The sequence below is a fragment of the Canis lupus genome, chromosome 10 (genome assembly GCF_011100685.1).
Source record: "Canis lupus familiaris isolate Mischka breed German Shepherd chromosome 10, alternate assembly UU_Cfam_GSD_1.0, whole genome shotgun sequence".
Classification (NCBI taxonomy): domain Eukaryota; kingdom Metazoa; phylum Chordata; class Mammalia; order Carnivora; family Canidae; genus Canis; species Canis lupus.
This window is the reverse complement of record NC_049231.1, coordinates 60919532-60937769: the sequence shown is the minus strand read 5'-3', so window position 1 is coordinate 60937769 and position 18238 is coordinate 60919532. Positions and strand designations below refer to the sequence as shown.

The following is an 18238-nucleotide window of genomic DNA, read 5'->3' as shown; positions in this document are numbered from 1 at the left end:
TCAGTTAGCCTGGGCATCTGCTTTATAGAGGAGTGAAAATGAAGGAGATCAGTTCTTCCTTGGGCAAGAAGGGAAATAAGATATCATTCTGAGTGTCAGCTCTCTTGCAGCTTAATTACTGAGTACTTTCTATGTTTCTAACACAAGAGTTATGCTTTACACAATAAGTATTGTTGTTCAGAAAAAAACAGAGCCAGTGTAGACCCCAGTTGGCATGAGCTGATTTATGAAGAAAATTTAATCTGGGCCTTAGAAGTTAAATAAAATTTAATGAGGTAGCAGAGAGATACAGGACTAGTCCAAGTGAAGCAGGCTGTGTTATGTGAAAATGAGGTCTGAGGGAGTATTTCAAGTGTAGGAGAGAGGTAGTAGACCAGTCTGCAGAGGATATTCTATATGAGAGGTGTCCGGGTGGCTCAGTTGGTTAAGCATATGCCTTGGGGCTCAGGTCATGATCCTGGAGTCCTGGGATTGAGCCCAGCGTCAGGCTCCCTGCTCAGTGAGAAGTTCTGCTTCTCTCCCCAACTCCTGCAAGCGCTGGCTCTCTCTTGTGTTCTCTCTCTCTCTCTCTCTCTCTCTCTCAATCCCTGTCTGTCTCAAATAAATAAATAAAATATTTTGAAAAAAAGAAACTGCATATGGATGGAAGGTATTGGAATCATGTCATGGAAGTTTGTGGTTTAAACTGTTCAACTTTAACATTTTTAATACCCTGACAAATCTGGATGCTTATTTTTATTTAATGATTAAACACTTGCAACGTATTAATTTTCTAAGCTTTTATCAAATACTAAGTCATTTATACCTAATAACAACCCCATAAGGACTTCCATAATTACCTTTTTGCTAACGAGGGAACTGAAATACAGTAAGAATCAGCCTTACACATCACAACATGCTGCTTTGCAAACTAGGACGTGGTCTGGATGTGGTCCTTGCATTTTTCTTTGCCTGCTGGTTTGTACCTGAAATCCTTCCACTTGTAGCTCAATCTTTTAGGTTGTAAGTGCTCCTGTAGGGCATTGTAAATTCTAGTAGGTAGAGTTAGTAGCACTCTAAGTTCTTAAGTGTCATGGGTCAGGACAGAAGAAGGCAGAGGTCAGCATTGAAAGGGTGTTCAGGGATTGAGGGGTGCTGTCAAGGAAGGAAGGATGAGAATGACAGGTCTAGAGTGGCACAGATTAGCCCACCTCATATCTGTGCCAGGCGCTGACCAGGGTATGGAAAACCAGAAATGACTGTAGGCTTTCAAATACAGAGGGGCTGAGTGAAAGAGGCAGTTTAGGAAAATCAGCCAACTTGTGCATTTCCTGAAGGGACAAGGCTTTAGTATAATAGGCTTAAATCAGCCAAGATTAAGGCAACATTCTACATGAGAATCAGGCAAAGGTCACTGAAAACCTTAAAGGAAGTGAGTTACTAATATAGGGGTTAAAACTAACTTAAACTGGGTCTACACCTAGAGAAACAATACTGAATCAATACATCTTGAGCCAGAGTATGTATTTACTTCTCCTAGATGGTCTGATCCTACTGTCTTCACAACTATGTAAATAGACGGAATTATAAATAGATGGAATTAAAATTTTACTCCTCAGAGGAACTCTACAGTTCTCTCTAGTCTGACTATTCAGGTAACTCTGTAGCTTTCAAACTTGCTAAAAAAAAAAACAAAAAACAAAAAAACAAAAAAACTTCCTTAACTAGCTTAGAGCAGCACTTGATTCTAATACAATATTATTAAACATTCAGTAAATTCATGGGATTATTTAAAATGCTTCATTTCATTTGGAAAGCCAAGGTTTTTTTCAGCCTGTTTTCAATTAGTCTTTATCTCTCCCCCCTTTCTGTCCTCCTCTGTGCCTTGTTGTCCACCAAAGCCTCTTTTATAAATCTTAAATTTTGAAAATTCCGTCTTTGTTGGTCTTAGGTCACGCCTTTCCACACGACCTAGCAGCCTCGAATGAAGGGAAAACTTGGCTTTTATGTTTCTCAAGAACTTTCTAGATCTTAGATAGTGCTCCTGGCATTAGCCTATGTGGAAGATTATTTTTAAAAATCATAGATAAAACTTCTTATTCGATGTAGGTTTCTTGCTTGACTTCATAGCTGCAAAAGCCTATTCTAAAATGAACTCCTGAATGTTCACTTTCTCTACTCTTTATCTCAAGAAACATCAATACTACACAAAGGTCCACTGGTGCATGTACATAAGGCTCTGTGTCTCCTCACATATGCTCCAATATAATGATTACAGCAGAGTCTCTGTTTCTGATGAGACTGTGAACTTGCCCCTAATTTGGATAAAGAATTACTCCTGTAGAAGAAAGGCTGTACACCACTTTCTGTCTGCCCAATTCCCTCAAGTTTGCACCCCCTCCCACCCCTGCCCAATGCCACCTGGACTGAAGGATGGGAGTAGAAAAACAGGACTAGCCTAGAAGCCTTCACTCCCTGTACATAAGCTGTCTAAAGTCTATGGATGGAGTAACCTGTTAAATTTCTCTCTGCGGCACTGAGTGCTTCTTAACAAAAAAGGTTAGTTGACTGCAGAACATGCTTCCCCAGGAATTCTGCAGAGGGAGACCGAGCTAATAATTGCCAGGGCATCTTTGTGCAGATGGTTATATGCACAAAGTGTTTTTGCTGGAATCCTATTTTTAAATTGGTTAAAAATCAATTGGCTCACCATTACATCAGGACTGAAAGTTACCAGAAATTTGGTTGAAAAGAAATTTCCATTTTGAAGTTGAAAGTGTACATATCCTAAACAGAGTTAATTGGTTTAAATGCTCACATTTGGAATAAACACAAAATAATGTCTAAAATTTAGCTGTGGTTTCTAGAAGTCATCCAACTGACAGCAAAGTTACCTCCTGAGCTAGGGACAATTTGCCATGTTTCATACACTAAATTATTATAGTTGTAGATGTTAAAACTACCTAAAGAACATCATTCTACCCCATGATGCCAAAAGTTTTCCTTTAACAGATACCTTGTGTCTTGTATATAATTAGTTGTGTCTTCAAAAAAAATAAATACCTTTACGTTTTTTTTTTAAGTTTACATTTTGAATGCCAGCTTTTGGGGACAAAGTTTTGAAAGACTCTTTATTTCATTTAAATTTTCAATGGTATAGTTTAGTTTTGAAATATAGCTGATCTCCTTATGGCACTCTCAAAGTTAAACATTACTCTCTTTGTGGGACCCCTAAAACGTGAATCTTTATTTAATTTTCTAGAACAATAATAATTCTAAGAGGTATTGTATCTAATGACCAAAATAGGGGTCCCACATTACAATTAAACTTGTGCCTTTCCTCTCTAAAGCAACTCAAAGCCTGTAACATACTCATGTATACTATGACTCTTCAAAAGAGAAAGACTTTTCCCAAAATCCTTTTATGGCAGGACATTTTGAAGGACCACTATCCCAGCAAACATACTTTGGCACATGTTGACTTCATGACTTCAAGAAGTGTTTTCTTCTTCATAAGATGAAAAGTGGTGCATGAGAAAATGCATCAGGGGAAGACAGGCAGGATGTCAGAGAAATGCATTAGAAAGGGCTCATGAAGAGTTGGGGTAACTAACTCCACTTGTTTTAGATTGTGTGTGTCCCAAACCAGTTCTGAAGTTGGGCCAATAGAGCAATCCATGAAGGATGTATCTCATCATCAGAGCTCAGGAGAACCAGAACTATGGATATTCTTCACAGAGGCCCTTTTTGATTTGTAGTAGAGGAAGCAATGGGATGTGCGCCAGACTCCATTTCCTTGCACTCATAAGCCATTTTCCCTAAGGCCTGCAAGAGTAGCTCATGAATAGCTGGGAGCCAAATTTGGCCCATTTAAAATATTATTGCATTGTCCACCGTAATGATAGTAATAACCTTGTAACGAGTGTGCATAGAGCTAGCCCCAGTACAAAACCCAGAACCAGCCACACTCCTTGACTCTGCATAGTGAATACCGAAGAGACCTTCCATTCCCCATCGGGGGGCAGTCACTGCGGAAAAAGTAGGTGATCACTTTCTTTCTGACATTCTGGCCTCTGGCCATGAATATTGAGAGCTGTTATTCTCTGAGGCTGCCCATTTCCTTCTCCAGAAGGCTTTAATGCTTACAGTAAGTATGCTACCTTGTAACCCATATGACCTGAAATAATGTCAACTGTCCATTCCATAAAGTATTCCTCAAAGAAGGTCAGATTCAATACCTAATATCGATGTAAGAGCTTCAGCTAATTCCGTGGGATGTAGAGATCCATCTACAGATTTCTTTCTCCATAAGTAGAGAGATTTGCCTTCCATCATCTAAACTCTGGCGCCTGCAGTCACCCTTTCACAGCTATTTTCTTCCATTTTGAACCTTTCATTTTTTAAAATTGGCAAGCAGACAATTTATTGATCACCTTCATTTTACAAGAGGGATTTAGAATGGTTTTTAAGAAATTAAACTCCAGCATAAGATAATATCTTACAATATTTTTTAAAGTAAATTTGGAGAGAATGGAAATGAAAGAAGGATGGGAAAGGAGGAGTTGGAGAGAGACATAAAACAATACAAGGAGAAAGAAGGCGAGAGGATGGTTGACTTCAGAGCAAGAGAAGCTAATCTGAAGCTGGTGTCTTGCAAATGATGCTGTTCTTTGATATGATAGCTTTTAAAATAATTATGTCAGGTAATAAGAGATGTGGAACAGCTATGAACAAGTTAATTGGCTCTATTTGAATTTCACAGGCAGGATTACCATGCCAAGTATCTTGTGATGCTGTGTCACCAGGAACACCACTCTACGGTAGTGGTGATCCTTTATTGAATCACCAAGTGATGCCAGAAAAGAGTTGAACCATTATAGTAAAGGTTAACCAAACCATTTCATTCGTCTTTGGTCTTTGTGTTTGGGTTGTTTTGTTGTGTTTTCTGTTTTCTGTTTTTGTTTTGTGTTTTGTGTGTGTGTGTGTGTGTGTGTGTGTTTTATTTCAAGTTGTTGGTATTGGGTTGCAGAATTGAAGAAGCTACTGAAAAGAGATGTGACAGATATAAAATCAATCACTTAGACAATTTCTTATGTCTCCAATTTTGCTTCAGGATTCCATGTTTGTTTAGAAAAGCTGAGCACATAGAGGCGAAAATCAGGAATTGGGATATTTGCAAAGTGACTGTTTTCAAGTGCATAGTGCATGAAAACCCTGAGCTCCCAGAACCTTCTCATCACTTGGGCCCATTAGAAAAAGGTACACACCAGATTCCAGCTTTTGAGTAGTGTGCCAAAGGCCTAGATCTTAAGGTCATCTTAAAATTGCTAGTAGTCCTGAAAATGACGTGATTTCACAAATTTAAATGTGTGATGTTCATTCCTAATCTTTGCTGGATGATTCAGCAGTGTTGGCTGTCAATCATTTACCCTGGTTGATTGAGTTCATCCCAGCCTGCTTTGTGAAGGAAGGACATTTGGGTTACAAATGAGAGATAGACTGAGTCATCCTGCAGAGGCACTGTGTAATATGCAGATTTCCTCCTTCATTCATTGCCTTGCTGATCCATAGCATTATTTCAGCTGGGAGCTGCAGGATGTGACCAGTTAGCCAATGGAAATCTGCTCTCTGGACTTCCTGGTGGTACGTTACTGAAGTCCGGCCTGATAATAGGGTGTCCCTCAGTGTAACAACATGGCACACCCAAAACGAAGGAGAAGCTTCTAAAGTAATGCACAGCTTCCACTTGCCCCAAACACTTTATTTATTCAGAAGTTTCAGCAATGCCTCAAACAGAAAAAAAGATGGACTGAATGTATACAAATCAAAAGATTTTTCTGAGGACAGATTTTTCACCTTTTTCCCCTAGAAAGAATAGTATGAAGCTAACTTCCAGCATTTTTTTTTTTTTTTTTTTTTTTTTAACATGGCATGCTAACTTCCCGGTGCTTTCGTGGATCTTGTTTGTCCTCCTGGATGCTTTAGGAAGTTACCTCTTTCAGTTCACCTAGAGTTGATCTCATTAATAAAAGAGTGACTTTACAGAAAAGAGTTTCTAAAATTATACTCTAACTCAGAACTGCAAGAGTTGGCTTTTTCAGCCTGAAGATAAATTTCTTAAGCATTAAGCTTACTTTATCAAGCATTACACCTGACATTCTCTCATAAATTTTGCATATATTTTAACTTATTTTAATATTGTGTGGGCTTGGTTTATAATATTCTCACACAGTTCCTAAAGTGGAGTCCTCTCAATCATATATTAGTTGTAAGAATGCTTAACCCTTCCAAAATATCACTCAACTTAAAATAACATCAGCTAAGTTTTCTTTGGAGTGTGTTTACTTTTTTGCTTATTTTTCATGCACTTCATGTATCTGACTTTTATGAGAGCACAGATATATTTTGACAAGGTCACTCTTGGAAGCGCTTTTTCAACATACCTTCTGTGTCATATTCCTAGGTGTAATCTACATCATGATCTGGCGGGACAGATTGGTTTCAGAGGGCTTCAGAAGAGTAGAGTGCATTGCTTATAGGGATAACATATGTTCAAGTTGGGGTAGGACTGTCACAGATGTCACTTTGTGACAAAACAAAGAGCAACGTGATAGGAAAGAACAGTCTTCAAATATCTATGTTTCCAAGGGGCCCACCTTGACTTAGCTCACAATGCAGGTGTTAGCCATACCACTAAATCTGCATGAGTATCTGGCTCAACTGTTATGACTCCATGGGCAGATCAATCAACTCATATAAATGACCAATTCAGTGAGAAAGCATGGGCTTGAGTGTCAGACTGAATTGGCTAGCCTCTTCAATCCAAATGGCTGGCTTGCTTCACTCAGCATAATACCTTCCAGTTCCATCCATGTTGAAGCAAATAGTGAATTAAGTCAATCGGAAAAGGACAAACATTATATGGTCTCATTCCTTTGGGGAATATAAAAAAATAATGAAAGGGAATAAAGGGGAAAGGAGAGATAAAGAGTGGGAAATATCAGTGAGGGAGACAGAACATAAGAGACACCTAACTCTGGGAAACGAACAAGGGGTGGTAGAAAGGGAGGTGGACTGGGGGTTGGGGTGACTGGGTGACGGGAACTGAGGGGGGCACTTGACAAGATAAGCACTGGGTGATATGCTATATGTTGGCAAATCAAACTCCAATAAAAAATATATACAAAACAAAACAAAACAAAAAACAAATGGCTGGTTTGTTCAGAAAGACAAAAAGTAGAAATTAAGATATTTGTGTCCGGATTCTGTATAAAGAATATATAACAGGACATCCAGTGAATTGATATAGTCAGTTTGGTGCTTGTTGGTTAACAGAACTCAAGAGAATTAAGGAATAATAAGGGCATACTGAGAAGATTGCCTCACAAACGATTAATGCCAAAGAGTTCAAAATCTGTGTCCCGTAAGCATGTAACCTTATTCAAAACAATGTTCATACTAACACTACTGAGCACTAAGTATGTGTGGGATATGGTTCTTAGGGCTTTACATTTATTATTTCATTTAATTTTCACAACAACATATGAGATAGGGTCAGGTTAGTACAAAAAAAATGTAAGCAATACCAAAGAATTTAGTAGTCAAGATACGCGACATTGTGATGAAGTATTTTAAAAAATAAAAATTCATGCAAAAAAAATTGGGATGGACAAAATATCAAAATTTTAAATAAAGACAGGCTATTGTTTATTGTTTTGTGACCTTGCATTATTGTGCAACGGGAACAGTAATTTCCAATCAGCCTGAGGTTCTGGCCATGGGGCCGATGTGTCCTCTTCCTGTGTGGGCTTATGAGGGTTGACAATGATGAGCTGACAGATTGGACAATGTGAAACTTTAAGTATCATCATGCTTTTTGGATTGTAGAACTTCTATTAACTTTTTCTTTTTCCACTTGGTTAAAATAGGGGAGGATACTTTATAATGTGTACAGGGGCACACAGTTTTTTTTTTGTTTTGTTTTAAGCTCGATATGACTTATCATAGCATTGGATATAGATGGTTTCATCATCTTCTTTTTAAAATGAAGACTGAGGTTCCAGAAAGATTAATAAAGTTATCCAAGTTGAGAAGTGGGGGAGCCCAGTTTTGAACCCAAGGAGTCTAGGGCTCGAATTTACTCCTAATCACCGTGCTGTCTTAGAAACCACAACATTTAGCTAACTAGAAAATCCACATATCCAGCACCCTTTACTCTGTGGGCACTCCAATTATTAATATAGTCCTGCTCAACCACATCCTCAACATTTAAAAATCTTAACCCATATCATCCTAAGAAAGAAATCAGACCCTTTATAAATAGTATCTTACATACCTACCAATATCACTGTGAGGTAGGTGTTAATACTGTGTCTGAGAGTACTACCATTAAATAAATATTTCAATAAACAGGCTTTCATTCATGGGGACCGTGAATAATCCGTCTATGAGAATGAAAAAGAGGATTTGGAAGGACTAATATCTCCCCACATTTTGCTGTAGAATGCGCTTGCCTGGATCAGACACAGGTCTCTTCCCAAGGTGTGCTCCCAAGGACCCAAACATGAAGCTATCATATTGAAACAGTACTTTATTTTAAAGGCTGACAAAAGCACGTATCTGGACCTGCAGATCTCCTTGGATCTGCTGTTAGACTCCTGTTTATTTTGCTTCTATAAAATAAGGACCTCAAGACCCCAGAAAAAGTGGTATTCTTTGAATACTGATATATGTAAGAATTTCTTTTACTTTGTCTTAGGGAGTGGGCAGATTTTGAACAAAAGAAGAATATAAAGTTGATAAAATATACAGTGATGGTAAGGAGGAGGACTATTCCATTGTACCTCTGAGAATATTTGAAGATGGTTCGTGGTGGCAAGGAAGAGCATCATGCCATCAGCTCAGAGCACTCCACCTATGCCTCCTGAAACAAACCACTAAGAGACGAAATTAGGCATTTGTCTTTTCTTGTTTTCTCTGTTTTTATTTTGCTGATTTGTGTTTAAAATGCAGGTTTATTCTCTTTATAGCTACTGTCGCTAGTTGATTGATTCATATATTCATTCACACATTCAACAAAATTCTTTGTGACCTTACCACTCGCTTTAGTAGGTGGTGCTGAAGAGACAAAGATGACAATACATGGTTTCTTCTCATAGGAAGCTTATAATCTAGTTGGGAAACAGATATGCCAACAAGTATTTGTAATGACAACCACGTATGTGTGCACAAAATCCAACAGGGACATGTCACACCCTGAGAGTCAGCTGGGAACAATAGGGAAGGCTTCCAGAAGGGGAATACACGGAGACTCTGGTTTTAAAGAATAAAGGGAAGTTTTAGGAAGGTCTTTCTAGGCTAATGCAGAAACACAAAGGCCAAAGAGGAGATGGTGTGTTTCAGTCATTTGGTCTTACTGGACCATCAGGATGTGACAGGGAAAGATCTAGAAAGGAATGGCCAAGCAAGACAGAAATGAGACCCTGAGAGAGAAGTAGAGGTACCATTCAAAGGAATTTAGCTTTTTTCCTGAAGGAAGTGTGCCACGTTTAAAGTTTTGCCGAGAAAGTGATATCATCACATCTAAATGGTGAAAGACCACTCAGATGTCACATAGAGCATAAATTAGACGAATATATGGGACCATTCACGTTCTAAGCATTTAAATTTTTTTTTTTATTTTTTTCCAAGAGATCCATCTTCTTCCTTAAACTAACTCTTTCTAATTAATGAATATGGATTTGGGTATTTCAAAATTGATACATTTGTTATGATTTGATATATTAAAACACATGCTTGCAGGCCATGTCTCTGATAATCTTACAAGCATTTACAGTTTCTAATCCTTTTTTTTTTTTTTTTTCCCTTGGCAGCTCAGTTCTGTAGAATAAAGTTTATTTTGGGACTTCGGAGGTATAAAGAAAAAAAAATAGGATCATGCTGCCAAAAGGCCCACCATGTGCATTTGTGGCCACAGAGAACGAAATGTGTGCTTGTTGCTGGAAATATGAATATCTTCTAGGGTGTTCTTTTTTTAAATTAATTAATTTATTTATTCATGAGAGACAGAGAGAGAGAGAGAGAGAGGCAGAGAGACAGGCAGAGGGGGAAGCAGGCTCCCCCCACAGGGAGCCCCATGCGGGACTAGATCCCAGAACTCCGGGGTCACACCCTGAGCCAAAGGTAGACGTCCAACCACAGAGCCACCCAGGCATCCCGGGTGTTCCTGATTCCATTAGGACCTTGCACCATCTTCAGTATCTTTAAAGACAAAACAAGCTTACTTTTAGGTGGAAGCTCTCAGTGGGCAGTAAATAACCCTTGATCTTCCTCCAACCAGAGATGTGTTCTGTTTGCTGACTACCTGAGTCATCTCGTGGCACTTCGGCATTGTCCTGGTGACTTGCAACATACCCTGTACAGGTTCAAAGGGCAATTTCTTCTGTTTACCTTATAGGAGAGGTCAGGTGAAATAGCACAGCAAGGACAGTTTGTTTCTCCTCTGGTCATTACAGAGATTTACAGGAAAGAGAAGCCTTTCCTCCCTTTTCAGAGCGGCGCTCTTCCAGGTGTGTGTGCTGGAATAAAATCCTAGTGCAAAGCCCATCTTACAATGCCCAAGCCCGGAAGAATTTGGCATCAATGAGACATGGAGGTAGGTGACATGAGATACTGCATTTATTCCATCGTTGGTGAGGACAAAACCGGGCCACTGTTGTCACGGGTGAAAAGTGTTTTCAAAAAGTCTGCTCTGGTGCTTGTTAGATAAGGGGCCTCCTTAGTCTGAATAACCTGAACAAGGTCTATACGCATCACTGAAATGGACTCGTGTTTACCGTGGGTCCTTGCTCCCCAGGATTAGGGGTGCAAGGGCGGTGTGAGCGACATCAAGCGAGGAAACCTCAAACAACCTGCGGGGAAAGTGCTAGGAGGCTGCTTAGAAGAAAACAGATTTTCTGAATCTCCTCCAACTTGCGGCGGCGGGTAGCAAGCTCTCTCCTGCAGTGAGAAGAGACCCCAAACTGCTGTCACAACCTGCTAGAGAACTTCCTTCGGCTGAGGGAACTTTCTGAAACTAACTAAAAATGGTTCAAGTGTATTACATAAACCAGAGTTCTGTTGCCATCCTCTCTTGGAAAAGATGCTTTGGGGAAAAAAAAAAAAAAAATCCCAGAATCAACTGATGGTCCTTAGTGTGGAGTTTTTAAAACACACTAATGTACCACAATCACGAGGAAGCCTTTAGGGAAGTTGGGATTCATACCCACTCAGTGCATGTTTTTACTGCACGGGGATCCTCTCTTGAATGCTCTCACTCGGGGACAATTCAGCCCATGCCTGTGCTCCTAGGGACTGAGCCATTTTCAAGTCCCTTTATGATCTATGCAGAAATTATCTGTACTTCCAAACCATCAAATGTAGTGCGTGGGTGCAATGGCTGCTTTCCAGTGAGCTGAATAGCTCTCATGACTTGGCATACAGTCTCTCCCTGGGCCCTTCAGTAATGGCATTTCACTTAATACAATATGCCCCTAACTGAGTTTTAGTGATTTCAAATGAATTTAGTCTCCTTATCAATATCCTCTATTTGGTGGTGTGCTTGCTCTTCAGCGTTCTGTGCCAATAAATCCAGCACAAGTGCTGCCTCCTTCCCTCTCAATTGTCTGGTCTCTGTCCTATGAAAGCAAACACCAGGCAGCAGAAAAGGAGGCTCTCAAAAACCTCGTTTGTATCATAAATGTAAATATCAATAAATTCAGAAGGTTGACAAGGGCGTGCTCTCAATAGATTTGGCCGTGTTGTTGGCTGTTTTACAAGGGCGATGCTGGAATACAAGGAAGCCCACGGAGCTTGCTTGCACTCTTAAAAGGACGTGTCAAAATTTGAATCCAGAGAAACTGTTGGCCTGTTCAAAAACCGAACTCACTGAGTCCCCTTGCAGGGCAAGGCAGCGCAGTCCTAGAAGGAAAGGAAGGAGGCCTTGCCAGGGCTGTGGATTCTCCATGGCCTGCACAAAGAAATCAGAATTAATTTGCGATTGATTAAGAAATGTTTTAGTATTTTTTTTTTTAACTGGAATTCTCCAAGGAAGCTTTTTTTTTTTTTCTTTTTATGCTGTATTTTTTTGCTATTAATACATTGGTCTGCTCTGGTTGGGTTTCAGCGTGCCTTCCTTGCTTCTTTTTTTAATTAAACTTTTCATTTTAAGATGACTGTAGATTCACGTGCAGCTGTAAGAAAAGACCTAATGAGATCACGTGTACTCGTTACTCAGTTTACTCCAAAAGTAATGTCTGGTGAAACTACAGTGGAACACGATAACCAGGATAGCGGAGTATGATAACCAGGATATTGACACTGATCCAGGCAAGATACAGAGATTTCCATCAACACAAGGATTCTTCATCTTGCAGCTTTAGAGCTACACCCACTTATTTCCTGTCCCCACCCTGCCTTAGAGCCCGGAAATCACAAATTTTTTTCTCTGATTCTGTTATTTCAGGAATGCTGTGTATACGGAATCATGGGATCGGGGTTTTTTTATTCAGCATAATTCTCTGGAGATTTATTCAGGTAGGTACCAATTGTTTATATTTATTGCTAACTAATATTCATGGTACAGATACACCACAGTTTAACCATTACCCGATGAAGGACATCGAGGTTGTGTCCAGTTTGGAAGTATTCCAATAATTCTACAATGCACATTTCTGTACGATTTTCTGTGTAATGGAAGTTTTCACTTTCCTGGGATATCTGTCCAGCAGTGTAATTACAGATAGGTCATATGGTAGCTGCAGTTTAATTTTGTAAGAAAATGCTGAACTATTTTTCATGGCAGCTGTACCATTGCACATTCTCACCAGCAGTGTATGAGTGGTACAGTTTCTCCACATTCTCTCCAACATTTGATGTTGTCACTATTTTTTTATTTTAGCTACTTTGATAATTATACAGCAATATCTCATTGTGGTATAATTTGCATTTTCCTAGTGGCTAATGATGTTGAACATCTTTTCATGTGTTCATTTGCCATCTGTATATTCTCCTCGTCAGTTTTGCCCGTTTTCTGATAGAATTTTTTTGATGTTGAGTTTTGAGACTCTCTTAAATATTCTAATCATTGGACCTTTATCAGATGATTTGCAAATATTCTTTCCCGGTGTATAGCTTGTCTTTTTATCCTTTTGATTGGGTATTTTACAGACTAAAAGGTTTTGTTTTTGCAGTGCCTAACAAATTAATTTTTGCTTATATGGATAGTGATTTTGCTGTCCAGTAAAAAAAAAATGTACTTATTCATAGATCTTGAAGATTTTCTGCTGTATTTTTCCTAAAATTTTATAATTTTACATATAATTCTATGACCTATTTTCAGTTATTTTTTATATAAGGTATGAGATATAAGCTCATTTTATTAATTTAATTTTTTTGCCAGTTGGACTTTTTAAAAATTTCAGTATAGTTAACATACAGTGTTATAATAGTTTCAAGTTAGAACAGTTCTATACTTTACTCAGTGCTCATCATGATAAGTGTGTGTACTCTTTAAATTCCATTGTCTAGTTCACCCATCCCTCTACTCCCTCAAACCATCAGTTTGTTCTATATAGTTAAGAGCCTGTTCCTTGGTTTGTCTTTTGCTTTTTTCCCTTTGTTCATTTGTTTTGTTTCTTAAATTCCATATAAGTGAAATCGTATGGTATTTGTCTATCTCATTTCACTTAGCATGATACCCTTTAGATTCACCCATTTTGTTGCAAATGGCAATATTACATTCTTTTTTATGGCTGAGTGCATATATATGTATACACACACACACACACACACACACACACACGTACCACATTTACTTTATCCATTCACCTGTCAGTGGATACTTGGTCTACTTGCATAATTTGGCTATTGTAAATAATGCTACAGAAACATAGAGGTGCATATATCTTTTTGAGTTAGTGTTTTCATTTTCATTGAATACTAAATACCCAATAGTGGAATTACTGAATCATATGTATTTCTATTTTCTATTTTTTTGAGGAATCTCCATACTATTTTCGGCAATGCCTATACCAGTGCATTCCCACCAATAGTACATGAGCATTTCTTTCTCTCCACACTCACCTGTTGTTTCTGGTGTTGTTGATTTTAGCCATTCTGATTGGTATGAAGTGACAAATCACTGTGGTTTTGATTTGCATTTCCCTGATGATGAGTGGTGTTGAACATCTTTTCATGTGTCTGTTGGCCATCTGTATGTCTTCTTTGGAGAAATGCCTGTTCATGTCTTCTGCCCATTTTTAATTGGATTATTTATCTCTTGGTGTTGAGTTGCATAAGTTCTCTATATAGTTTGGATATTAACCCTTTATTGGATATTGATTTGCAAATACCTTCTCTCATTCAGTACTTTGTCTTTTAGCTTTGTTAATTGTTTCCTTGGCTGTGCAAAAGCTTTTTATTTTGATGTAGTCCCAATAGTTTATTTTTTCTTTTGTTTCCCTTGCCTCAAAGAGACATATCTAGAAAAACATTGCTATGGCCAACGTCAGAGAAGTTACTGTCTGTGCTTTTTGTTTTGTTTTGTTTTAGGTTTCACATTTTGGTCCTTAATCCACTTGAGTTTATTTTTGTGTATGGTGTAAGAAAAGTGGTTCAGTTTCATTCTTTTGCATATAGCTGTCCAGTTTTCCTATCTCTATTTATTGAAGAGACTATCTTTTGCCCATTACATACTCTTAACTCCTTTGTCTAAGATTAACTGACCATATTAAGTGTTGCTTGAGTTCTGGACTCTATTCTGTTTCATTGATCTATGTGTCTATTTTTATGCCACTACCATACCGTTTTGATTATTATAGCTTTGTAGTATGAAGGCTCATCTTTTTACAATGATCGTCTAATTTCCCCAGAACCATTTGTTGAAAGGTTCACTTGTATCTACTGAATGCTTTGAACCTTTATCAAAAATCAGTTGAGACCTCCAGTTTCATTTGAAGAGCTTAGAAGTCACTGCTCCATACTAACAAAGCTGAACAAACTCAAAATATTTAACTCTTCTTAGATCCATCATATAAGTGAGGTTGTAGGACAAACTGATACCCCCCGAATTGGAAACAGATATGTGGGTAGATACAGAGAGTCACACTTTCCAGAACAGAAACTCATGAGCAGAAACTTCTGCAGGAACTGATGTCAGTGTAGGAACACCTAAGCTGTAATTGGCAAATTGCTGGAAGCTCAGTGTAGACAACTCTGAAAGTTAAAAACTCCAGGTTGACCCAGTCATGGAAGTTGGGGGGCAGGATAGAAACACATTTGTGAGTTTTACCTCCAAGAGCTCTACTAGGTTCTCACAGAAAATATTGGAGAAGAATCCCCCAAAGCTTCCAGAAAGGGAAGGGGAAAGGGAAACACTTTGAAATATACCAGAGCATTCCCTTCTCTTTAATAAAACCTGACCTCAGGAGAAATTATTTTACCAGATAGTACTAGGGTTTTATCTGAGTCTTCCTGACCAGGGAAAAACCCATCCTAGCTCTCTGTGGCTTTCTACATGAAGTAAAGAAAATACCAAATCCAGCTCCAGTTAGCCGTCCTATATAAGAAATGAAAAAAAATAGAAAGCACCTGTGAAATTCACAGGCTCCAGGGGCACAGGCTCACCAACAGACTGATACCTAATTATAGGACTATAGAATACTTCTCCTAATGCCTTACCACTAAATTACTAAAGGCTTATTCACTGCATTTCCTTCCAGTGCATCATATCCACCTTCCAATAAAAAATTACAAGTCTATACAAATGTCAAAAAACACCATGTAAAAGTACTGAACAAGAATCAGAACAAGAAGTGGCAGAAATGGAAAAACCGTTGGAATTATCAGACTTGGAAATTTAAAAAAACTATAATTAGTATGTTAAGGATTTTAATGGAAAGTGTAGAAAACATGCAAGAACATATGAATCACATCAACAGAATTAGGAATTCTAAGAAAGAATCAAAAAGAAATGCTGTAGATAAAAAAGTACTGTAACAGAAATGAAAAACACCTTTGATAGGCTCATTATCAGTCTGGACATGGTTAAGAAAAAAATCTGAGCTTGAAGATATGACAATAGGAAATTGTAGATTGTGGTGGAGAACCCAGCTTCCCTTTCCCCCCACAAAGATCAATGATTGAACAGAGCATTCTATGCATGAATAAAAACAGTTCTGGGAAACCTCTGGAGTCCACTTAAGAAGTTTTAGCATTACCATGGAACAAAAAAACAGAATAATTGCAGAATTCATTAATACTACAATATGGTGATGTAACTACTTAATTCTAGTGTAAAGGTTAAAGGACAAAAATATTAAAAATAGCTATAGCTTCAAAAATTTGTTAATGAATACACAATATAACAATATAAATATAAAAGAGGGAATAAAAGGACAAAGTTTTTATACATCATTGAAGTTAAATTGTTATCAGTATGTGTATATATATATATATATATATATAAACTCATAGTATATATACTATACATATATATACTGATGCCATATATATATGATATTTTATGTAAACCTTACAAGGCAAAGAACAAATTTAAACAATCTACACAATTTTACACAAAGCAGAAATCTTCAACAGATACACAAAAGGTAAAGAGACAGGAATCAAAGCACATCACTATGGAAAATAATCATTTTACAAAGGAAGGCAGCAATGGGGCACGAGGGTTAAGCATCTGACTCTCTTGATCTCAGCTTAGGTCTTGCTTTCAAGGTCATGAGTTTAAGCCCTGTGTTGGACTCCACGCTGGGCATGGAGCCTACTTAAAAAACAAAACAAACAAACAAACAAACAAAAACACAGGAATGCAGCAAGAAAGAAAGAAAAGAAAAATATAACTACAAAACAGAAAACAATAAAATGGCATTAGTAAATCCTTACCTATCAATAATAATGCTAAATGTTAATAGAATGAATCCTCCAATCAAAACGCATAAAGTGGCTGAATAGCTTTAAAAAAAAAAAAGACCCAACTATATGCTGCCTAGAAGAGACTCACTTTAGCTTTCAAAACACACATAGGCTTAAAGTGAAGAGATGACAAAAAAAAAAAAAAAAAGAAAAAGAAAATACTCTATGCAAGTAGAAAACAAAAGAGAGCAGAAGTAGCCATGTCTATATCAAACAAAATGAATTTGAAGCCAATAATGGTTAACAGGAGACAAAGATGGCCATTATATAAGTGGGTCAATTCATTAAGAATATACAATAATCAGAAATATATATGCACTCAACATTGGAGAATCTCAATATATAAGCACACACTATCCAATTTGACGGGAGAAATAGACAATACCGTATGAGTAAGGGGTATCAGTACCCCACTTCCAACAGATAGATCCAGACAGAAAACCAGCAAGGCGATGTTTGATTCGAACCATACTTTAGACCAAATGTAACTAACAGGCACATATACTCCATCCAACAGAATAAACATTCTTTTCAAGCACACTCAGGCGTTCTCAAGGTTGTTGATACCGGGGGAGGTTGTGCATGTGTGGAGACGGGGGGTATATGGGAACTCCGTACTTTCCACTCAGCTTTTCTGTGAATGTAAAACTGCTCTAGGAAGTAGTTTACTAATTTAAAAAGTAATTAAAGCCTGAAAGATCATTTGAGTATATTTCTGTGGGTCTATTTCTTATTGATGAGGTCCATTGATCTATGTGTCTATCGTCTGCCAATACCATAGATCTTGATTACTGTAGTAGCTATATAATACATCTGGAAATCAGATAGAATAATTTCTTCTTCAATATTCTTTTTTTTTTTTTTCAAAATTGTTTTAGCTTTTCTAGTTGTGCAAGTTTCTTCTGGCCTCTCTGGTTTCTGATGGTAAATCCTATCATCTGAATATTTTTTTCCTACGTGGTTAAGGTGCCATTTCTCTCTTGCTGCTTTCAAGATTTTTCCTTTGTGTTTAGTTTTTAAAAGTTTCACTAGCATGTGTATTGGTGTGAATGCCTTTGGGTTTATCCCATGAGGGTTTTGTATACCTTTTTGAATCTGTAGGTCTATATATTTTGCCAAATTTACAAAATCTGCAGCCATTATTTTTTTGAGAAGTTTTTAGCCTCATTCTTCTCCTCTTCTTCTGGAACTCTGATGACATGAATATAAGATATTTGTGATAGCCCTATAGGTCCCTTAGGTTCTGTTCATTTTTTTTTTTTTTTAAATTTTTTTATTTATTTATGATAGT

General features: G+C 37.7%; 2 long non-coding RNA genes across 25 annotated transcripts in view; one reads left to right on the top strand and one right to left on the bottom strand.

Annotated features, from left to right (window-relative positions):
* Window positions 1–6550, bottom strand: part of LOC102154794 — a 32401-nt gene extending 25851 nt beyond the window's left edge. For all 9 annotated transcript variants that reach the window (XR_005366038.1, XR_005366041.1, XR_005366039.1 and 6 more), the window contains exon 1: window positions 6423–6550. This is a non-coding gene — a long non-coding RNA (uncharacterized LOC102154794). The remainder of the gene's footprint in view (window positions 1–6422) is intronic.
* LOC102154692 overlaps window positions 1–18238 on the top strand; it is a 160221-nt gene that overhangs the window by 22496 nt on the left and 119487 nt on the right. For 15 of the 16 annotated variants that reach the window (XR_005366082.1, XR_005366080.1, XR_005366079.1 and 12 more), the window contains one exon: window positions 12482–12552. This is a non-coding gene — a long non-coding RNA (uncharacterized LOC102154692). Of the gene's footprint in view, window positions 1–10493; window positions 10634–12481; window positions 12553–18238 lie in introns of all 16 variants that reach the window. The other variant, XR_005366085.1, reaches the window with a different exon arrangement.